Raw genomic sequence first — 7,945 nt, forward strand, 5'->3', positions numbered from 1 at the left:
CATCCAGTTATGCCAGCACCATTTGTTAAAGATGCTTTCTTTCTCCCATTGTATACTTTTAGCTCCTTTATCGAAAATCAGGTGTTCATAGGTTTGTGGGTTAAAATCTGGGTCTTCTATTCAATTTCATTTGTCGACTACTCTGTTTTTATGCCAATACCAAGATGTATTCAATACTGTATCTCTGTAATAGAGTTTGAAGTCAGGGATGGTAATACCTCCAGAAGTTCCTTTATTGCATAAGATTGTTTTGGCTATCCTGGGTTTTTTGTTTTTCCGTATAAAGTTGATTATTGTTCTCTCAAGGTCTGTGAAAAATTTTGATGGGATTTTGACGGGGATTGCATTGAATCTATAGATTTCTTTTGGTAGATTTGCCATTTTTACTATGTTGATAATCCCAATCCAAGAGCAAGGGAGATCCTTCCATTTTCTGGTATCCTTTCTTTCTTCAAAAACTTAAAGTTCTTGTCAAATAGACCTTTCACAGCAGAATGTTGGATCCTGTTTTCGTATCCAATCTCTTAGCCTGTGCCTTTTTATAGGTGAATTGAGTCCATTGATATTAAGTATTAAGTGATATTATTGACCAGTGGTTGTTGACTCTGGTTATTATTATTTTTTTTTGGTAGTAGAGTTTGTGTGTTTCCCTTCTTTGAGTTGTGTTGGTGAAGGGTCGCTAGATGTCTGAGTTATTATAGGCAGTGTTGGCAATGTTAGATTCCTTGTGTTGTGATTTTTTTCTATTACTTTCTGTAAGGCTGGGTTTGTGGCTACATATTGTTTAAATTTGTTCTTATCCTGGAATGTCTTGTTTTCTCCATTGATAGTGAACGATAGCTTGGCTGGGTATAGTAGTCTGGGCTTGCATCCATGGTCTCTTAGTTTCTGAAGTATCTCTATCCAGGACCTTCTGCCTTTCATGGTTTCCATAGAGAAGTCTGTTGTAAGTCTGATAGGTTTACCTTTATAAGTTACTTGACCTTTTCCCTTTGCAGTTCTTAATATTCTTTCTTTAATCTGTATGTTTTGTGTTTTGATTATTATATGGCGAGGGGATTTTTTTTTTGTTGATTCCGTCTATTTGGTGTTCTGTATGCTTCTTGAATATTCATAGGAATATCTTTCTTTAAATTAGGAAAGTTTTCTTCCATAATTTTGTTAAATATATTTTCTGGGCCTTTGAGCTGTAATTCTTCTCCTTCTATCTCTATTATTCTTAGGTTTTGTAAAAATATGGAATGCTTCATGAATTTGCGTGTCATCCTTGTGCAGTGGCCATACTAATCTTCTCTGTATCATTCCAATTTTAGTATATGTGCTGCCAAAGTGAGCACTGCCTGTGGCCTTTTACATGGGGCTCCTGTTGGAGCTGTACATCAAGTTCCAGCCCCACCTGGTTAGGCTTTCTTTTCTTTTTTTCCTCAAGCTTCTGAGGGAATTTGGGATTTTTCCAGTTGTACCCTCTCTGACAAAATCTCCAGTTGCCACCCAAACTCCAGAATCACCTGGGCTCCAAATGCCACAGGATTCATCTGCCCTAGACTGACTAGTTCTGACTTCAGGCAGACCACCACCACATGAGCTGTGCTCCACCACCAATAATTCCCTGTGGATTTTTCAGACAACTGTCTCTCTCCTCTCTCTCTCTCTCTCTCTCTCTCTCTCTCTCTCTCTCTCTCTCTCTCTCTCTCTCTCTCTCCCTCCTCCATCCCTCTCAACTCCTTCTCATGCTGCTACCAAACTATATAGCTGCCTTGAAATCCAGTCTGGCTTTTACTGTTCCATGCAACAGCAATAAACCATACCTCTTTTTCAACATTGTCGGTAGATTTGGTAAGACATTTGGGAATTCTTAAAAGAGAGTTTTTCTCACATTAAAATAAAAAGAAAACCATTATAATGGAGGGATTTGGGTCTCTGTGTGATAATATGTTGACAGTTTGAAAATGGAAGGATTAAATGAGAGGATATCTAATTTAGATGGGATTTAAGTAATGTCAATTGTAAACATTATCAGTTTAATAAATTTTGTCTTGTCAGTAAAAAGTGGATTAATCTGAGTGCTCAGATACAGGCCTCAGAAAAACCTAATAAAACAGATTACAGAGCTATTCAGATCCAAACAGAGGAATTTAATGGAGAACAAATTTCAGTACTGCATTGTAAGAATAGAGAGTTACAGCTTAAGGATTTCAAACAACCAACCTTTATATATCCAGTAGCCTTACAGGAATTGCCAAATGACAGAAGATCTATTACAGCTAACTGGATTCCTGTGCCCATGTTAGATTTAAGGAGATTCAAGGTAGCAATAGTCTCATATGGTATATGTTCACCTTTTGTGAAGCAAATGTTAAACTTGTGGTCAGTTTGTAATAGAATTATTCCTAACGACTGAATAGAATTGGTTAAAGGTCTTTTAGAGCCAGGTCCACAATTAAAGTGAAATACCTGGTTCAGAGATGTGGCTAAAATTACTGAACAATGGATTAAAGATAGAGGTAGGAAAGTCTCCTAAGATCAAATTCTTGGAGAAGGAGATTATACTGTTATAGAAAGGCAAGGTGTATATGATGATGACACCCTCGATTTATGATGCATAGAACTCAGGGACAGAATTGTAGAAATAAGAAAGAAAATCGAGTCATTTACTAAAGTTATACAGGGCCAAAAGGAAGCCTTTATGGATTTCTTACAAAGATTGACTTCAGCAGTAAATAGAATGATACCAAATTCAAAAGTTAGACAAATAGTAACTGAATCTGTGGCTTTTGAAAGTGCCAATTTCTATGCAAAAGGAAATTAGGTGATTAAATGGAAGATCAATACCTTTGGAAGAATGGATTTGAGGTATAGTTAATGTTGAATCTCATGTCCATGATGATGCATAGATAGGAGAGATCATTTTCAGAGGTTTGAGGAAAAATTGAAATGTCAAAATCATAACTGTGGCAAATAAGGTCACCTTAAAAGGGATTGTAGACAGGACATTCCTAGATACAATGTTTTGTTTTTTTTTTTTAGAATAATCCATTCAGAATGCCCATCCCTTCTGAATCATGTGGAAGGTCTAGCAAAGGCAGGCATTGGACTAATGAATGTAGTTCAATGAAAAATATTCAAGGTAATCCTTTACTATCAGGAAACTCTGTGAGGGGCCTCTCAAAGGCCCCTATGCAAAATCCAGTTCAGTTGTTTCCTGCCATCATAGAGGAAACTCCTTCCCAGAGCAATTAAAGAACCTAATGCCTATTGTAAGATACCACACTGCCTTGGGTAACAGAACAACTATAGAAGAGAGAACAAAAAACTCAGGAGAAATCATAAAATGAGTATTTTGGCAAACTTCTATAAATGAACAAAGACAAAAATTAAAAATGAATAAATGAAGTCATTGAAGGTCTGGTAGACACAGGTGTGAATGTAACAATAATTTCATCAGAATCTTGGCATCCAAATTAGCCTTTTTAAGACGTAAATGTTCAGTGTTTAGGGATCTAAACATTATTTCAGATAAAGCAGAGCATGAGATGTGTTGAATGTACAGTGCCAGAAGGACAGAGAGGAATATTAAAACAATATGTGGCTAACATAGCAATGGATTTGAGGGCATATGATTTGTTACTGCCATGGAATATTCAGATTTACATTTCTCCAATCTTAGAAACAAACCATAAATTAACATATGTTTCTGGAGAAAATGCTACAAGATATTATAAAGAACAGTCACTGACCATTCAGGTTGTACAAAAACAGGACACAACAGCTGCTATTTCAAAGGTAACAACAGCCCTACCTTTAAATGGTTGCAGAAAAACCTGTATGGGTTAAGCAATATCCCTTAACAACAGAGAAACTGCAGACTTTAAAACAGCTGGTACAGGAGCAACTAGATGCTGAGCATATTGAATAATCAACCAGCCCTTGGAATTCTCCTATATTTGTTGTTAAAAAGAAATCTGGACAATAGAGAATGGTAACAGATCTAAGAGCTGTTAATAAGGTGATTCAACCAACGGATTCTCTACAGTCCGGCATTCCTTTGCCTTCTCTATTGCCTACAGGATGGTGTCTTATAGTTATTGATTTAAAAGATTGTTTCTTTACACCTTTACAAGAAAAAGACAGAAAAAAATTTGCCTTCACAGTGACTACTTATAATAATCCCTAGCCTGATAAAAGATATCAATGTAAGATTCTCCCACAAGTAATGTTAAATAGCCTCACCCTATGCCAATATTTTGTAAATCAGCCAGTAGAAATAATAATAAACAATTTCCTGACTATAGTTTACTATTACATGAATGACATTTTATTATCTGATTCAAATGTAGATACTTTAGAAAGAATGTTTGAAGAAGTAAAAAAAAAATTGCCTTATTGGGGATTACAAATTGCTCCTGAAAATATACAAAGAGGATATTCTACTAATTATTTAGGTTATGAAATAGGCTTATAAAAAATAGACCCTAAAAGGTACAAATTAGGAGGGACCGATTATAGACTCTTAATGACTTCTAAAGATTACTAGGAGACATTCCCTATCTACAATGCACTATCAGAATAGGAACTGATGAACTGATTAATGTAAACAAATCCTTAGAGCCAGGCGGTGGTGGCGCATGCCTTTAATCCCAGCACTTGGGAGGCAGAGGCAGGTGCATCTCTGTGAGTTCAAGACCAGCCTGGTCTACAAGAGCTTGTTCCAGGACAGGCTCCAAACCCACAGAGAAACCCTGTCTTGAAAAACAAAAACAACAACAACAAAAAAACCTTAGATGTGACAAGAACTTAAATAGTCCCAAGGCATTACCAGCTGAAGCTGAGAGAGAATTGGCTTTGATTAAAGAGAAATTACAGAAGGCATATGTAGATCATGTGGATCCAAATCTTAACTGCATTTTGGTCATACTACCCTTCAAACATTCCCCTACAGGAAGTAAGGAAAGATATTATCTTAGAATGGATCTTTTTAACACATAAACCTAGTTTTAAAAAAAAGTGAAGACTTTTATGGAAAGTGTCTCTGAGTTAATTCAAAAAAGAAAATTGAGACTTTATCAATTAGCATGAACAGACCAGCAGAAATTATAGTACTTTTTAATAATGACAAAATTGTCAAATTATGGGAAGAAAGTGAACCTTGGCAAAGAGCTAGTAGTAATTATTTTGGAGGAGAGATTAACAACACCTACCCCCTAAAGCAAGAGAATTCAACTTATAAAGAGAATTAATTGGATTCTTCCTCACATTATATGGGACACTTCAATAACTGGAATGTGTACATTCTATACTGGTACAAATAAAACAGAAAAGACAAATTACAAATCAGAAGATTCAAGTAAAGTGGATCAAAGCCTTTATGATTTTGTACAAAAGTCAGAATTATATGGTATTCTCATGGTACTAAGTAATTTTAAAGAACCTTTCAACATAGTCACAGATTGACAATATGCAGAAAAAGATTTTTACATATTAAAACTGCTGAACTTATACCAGATGATAAAGAATTGACTTTAATATTTATTCACTTACAAGATACAATCAGGAATAGGAATCATCCCATATAAATAATACACACCCAATCCCATATGGATCTTCCAGGTCCTCAAGCACAAGGTAATGCAAAAATTGATCAATTATTTGATGGAGATGGGCTGAAAGCCTCAGAATTTTATTTTAAAAAAATCACATCACTAGCACAGGTTAAAAAAAATTTTCCATCATGTGGCAACAAGCCAACGAAATTATAAGAAAATGTTCTATTTGGTTTTTTTTATACAACCAAACACCACTACCTGCAGGAAGTTACCCAAAGGGTACTCAAAGGAATAAAATCTGGCAAATGACTATGTTCAATTTTGTAGAATTTGGAAAACTAAAATAAGTATACAGCATTGAAATTTATTCAGGCTTTCAATGGGCAAATGCTTTGAGTTCAGAAAAGGGTGATTCGGTAATCACACATTTGCTAGAAGTTATGAACATCCTGGGTATACCTTTACAAATAAAGACAGACAATGCTCCAGCATATGTCTCTAAGGAAGTGAAACAGTTTTTTGCTTATTATAGTATAAAACATATGATAGGCATACCACACAATCCTACAGGCTAGACAGTTATAGAAAGATCAAATGGAACTTTAAAGGATATGTTAAATAAATAGAAAGGGATGATAAAGACCCCCAGAAATAGATTGCATAGTGCTTTATTAATTTTGAATTTTCTAAATGCCAATGAGAAAGTAACATCAGCTGTGGAGAGACATTGAATAGTAGGAAAAAACTACAGAATTGAATTAGTTGATATACTTTAAAGATGTACTGACCTCAGAATGGAAACATGGACATGTATTAAGTTGGGAAAGGAGTTTTGCCTTTTTTCCCACAGGAGAAGAAAAGCAATGGATACTATCAAACGTGATATTCGATTTGAACAAGAAATACCTCTGAATTAGAAGAGATGATAGTTCATTAAGCATCATGGTCATTTAATCTGAATTAACCTATAAAACTAAGAAATGCTTTTCATTTGATCAGATATAGATTGCCAAAAGAGAATCTCCACAAAAGTAGGGTTGGAGAAGGGCTGTGGGGTGGTCCAGCCCACTGTGGGCTGTAGACTGTAGGCTTCCCCTGGCTAGGTGATCCAGGGTTGCATAAGAAAGCAGGTTGAGTATTCTCTGTTCAGCTCAGTGCCCCATGTTTTAATTGGGTTAATTAGCATTTTAAAGTCTAGTTTCTTGAGTTCTTTAAATATTTTGGAGATCAGACCTTTGTCAGTTGCGGGGTTGGTGAAGATCTCCCAGTCAGTGGGTTGCCTTTTTGTCTTAATGATAGTGTCCTTTGCTTTACAGAAGCTTCTCAGTTTCAGGAGGTCCCATTTATTCAATGATGCCCTTAATGCCTGAGCTACTGGGGTTATATGTAGGAAGTGGTCTCCTGTGCCCATGTGTTGTAAACTGCTTCCCACTTTCTCTTCTATCAGGTTCAGCGTGTTCCAATTAATATTGAGGTCTTTAATCCATTTGGACTTGAGTTTTGTGCATGGTGATGGAGATAGAGACAGAGACCCACATTGGAGCACCAGACTGAGCTCCCAAAGTCCAAATGAGGAGCAGTAGGAGGGACATCATGAGCAAGGAAGTCAGGACTGCGAGGGGTGCGCCCACCCACTGAGAAGGTGGGGCTGGTCTAGTTGGAGCTCACCAAGGCCAGCTGGACTGGGACTGAAAAAGCATGGGATCAAATCAGACTCTCTGAACGTGGCAGACAATGAGGGCTGACTGAGAAGCCAAGGACAATGGCACTGGGTTTTGATTCTACTGTATGTACTGGCTTTGTGGGAGCCTAGTCTGTTTGGATGTGCACCTTCCTAGACCTGGATGGAGGGGGGGAGCCTTGGACTGCCCACAGGGCAGAGAACCCTGATGTGGGAGTGTCATATATCAATCTGTTGATTTCATTGGCTAAGTAATAAACAAACTGCTTGGGCTCATAGCTTAGATCATAGGTGGGTGGAGTAAACAGAACAGAATGCTGGGAGGAAGAGGAAGTGAGGTAAGACACCTCAGACAGAGACGCCATGCTCCGCTCTCCAGGGCAGACGCGATTCAGCTCCAACCCAGGATGGACGTAGGCTAGAATCTTCCCGGTAAGCGCACCTTGGGGTGCAACACAGATGATTAGAAATGGGCTAAATTAATATGTGAGAATTAGCCTAGAAGAGGCTAGATAGAAATGGGCCAAGCAGTGTTTAAATGAATACAGTTTGTGTTTTGTTATTTCGGGGCATAAGCTAGCCAGGCGGCTGGGGTGTTGGGGACGCAGCCCCGCTGCTTTTTATTACTACAGAACCCTGACTGCTCTTTGGACTGGAGAGGGAGGGGAAGGGGATGGAGGGAGGGGGAGAGAAATGGGAGATGGGGAGGAGGCAGAAATTT

At 37.5% G+C, this 7,945-nt stretch overlaps 1 non-coding gene across 1 annotated transcript; it reads right to left on the bottom strand.

Moving 5' to 3' along the window:
- Positions 1–1,230: 1,230 nt before the first annotated feature.
- LOC121441053 lies at positions 1,231–1,337 on the bottom strand. The gene has a single exon (XR_005973424.1). It is a non-coding gene; the product is annotated as a U6 spliceosomal RNA (small nuclear RNA).
- Between the last annotated feature and the right edge of the window lie 6,608 nt (positions 1,338–7,945).

The sequence above is a fragment of the Microtus oregoni genome, unplaced genomic scaffold (assembly GCF_018167655.1).
Source record: "Microtus oregoni isolate MIOR12 unplaced genomic scaffold, Mior012 000073F_000, whole genome shotgun sequence".
NCBI lineage: Eukaryota > Metazoa > Chordata > Mammalia > Rodentia > Cricetidae > Microtus > Microtus oregoni.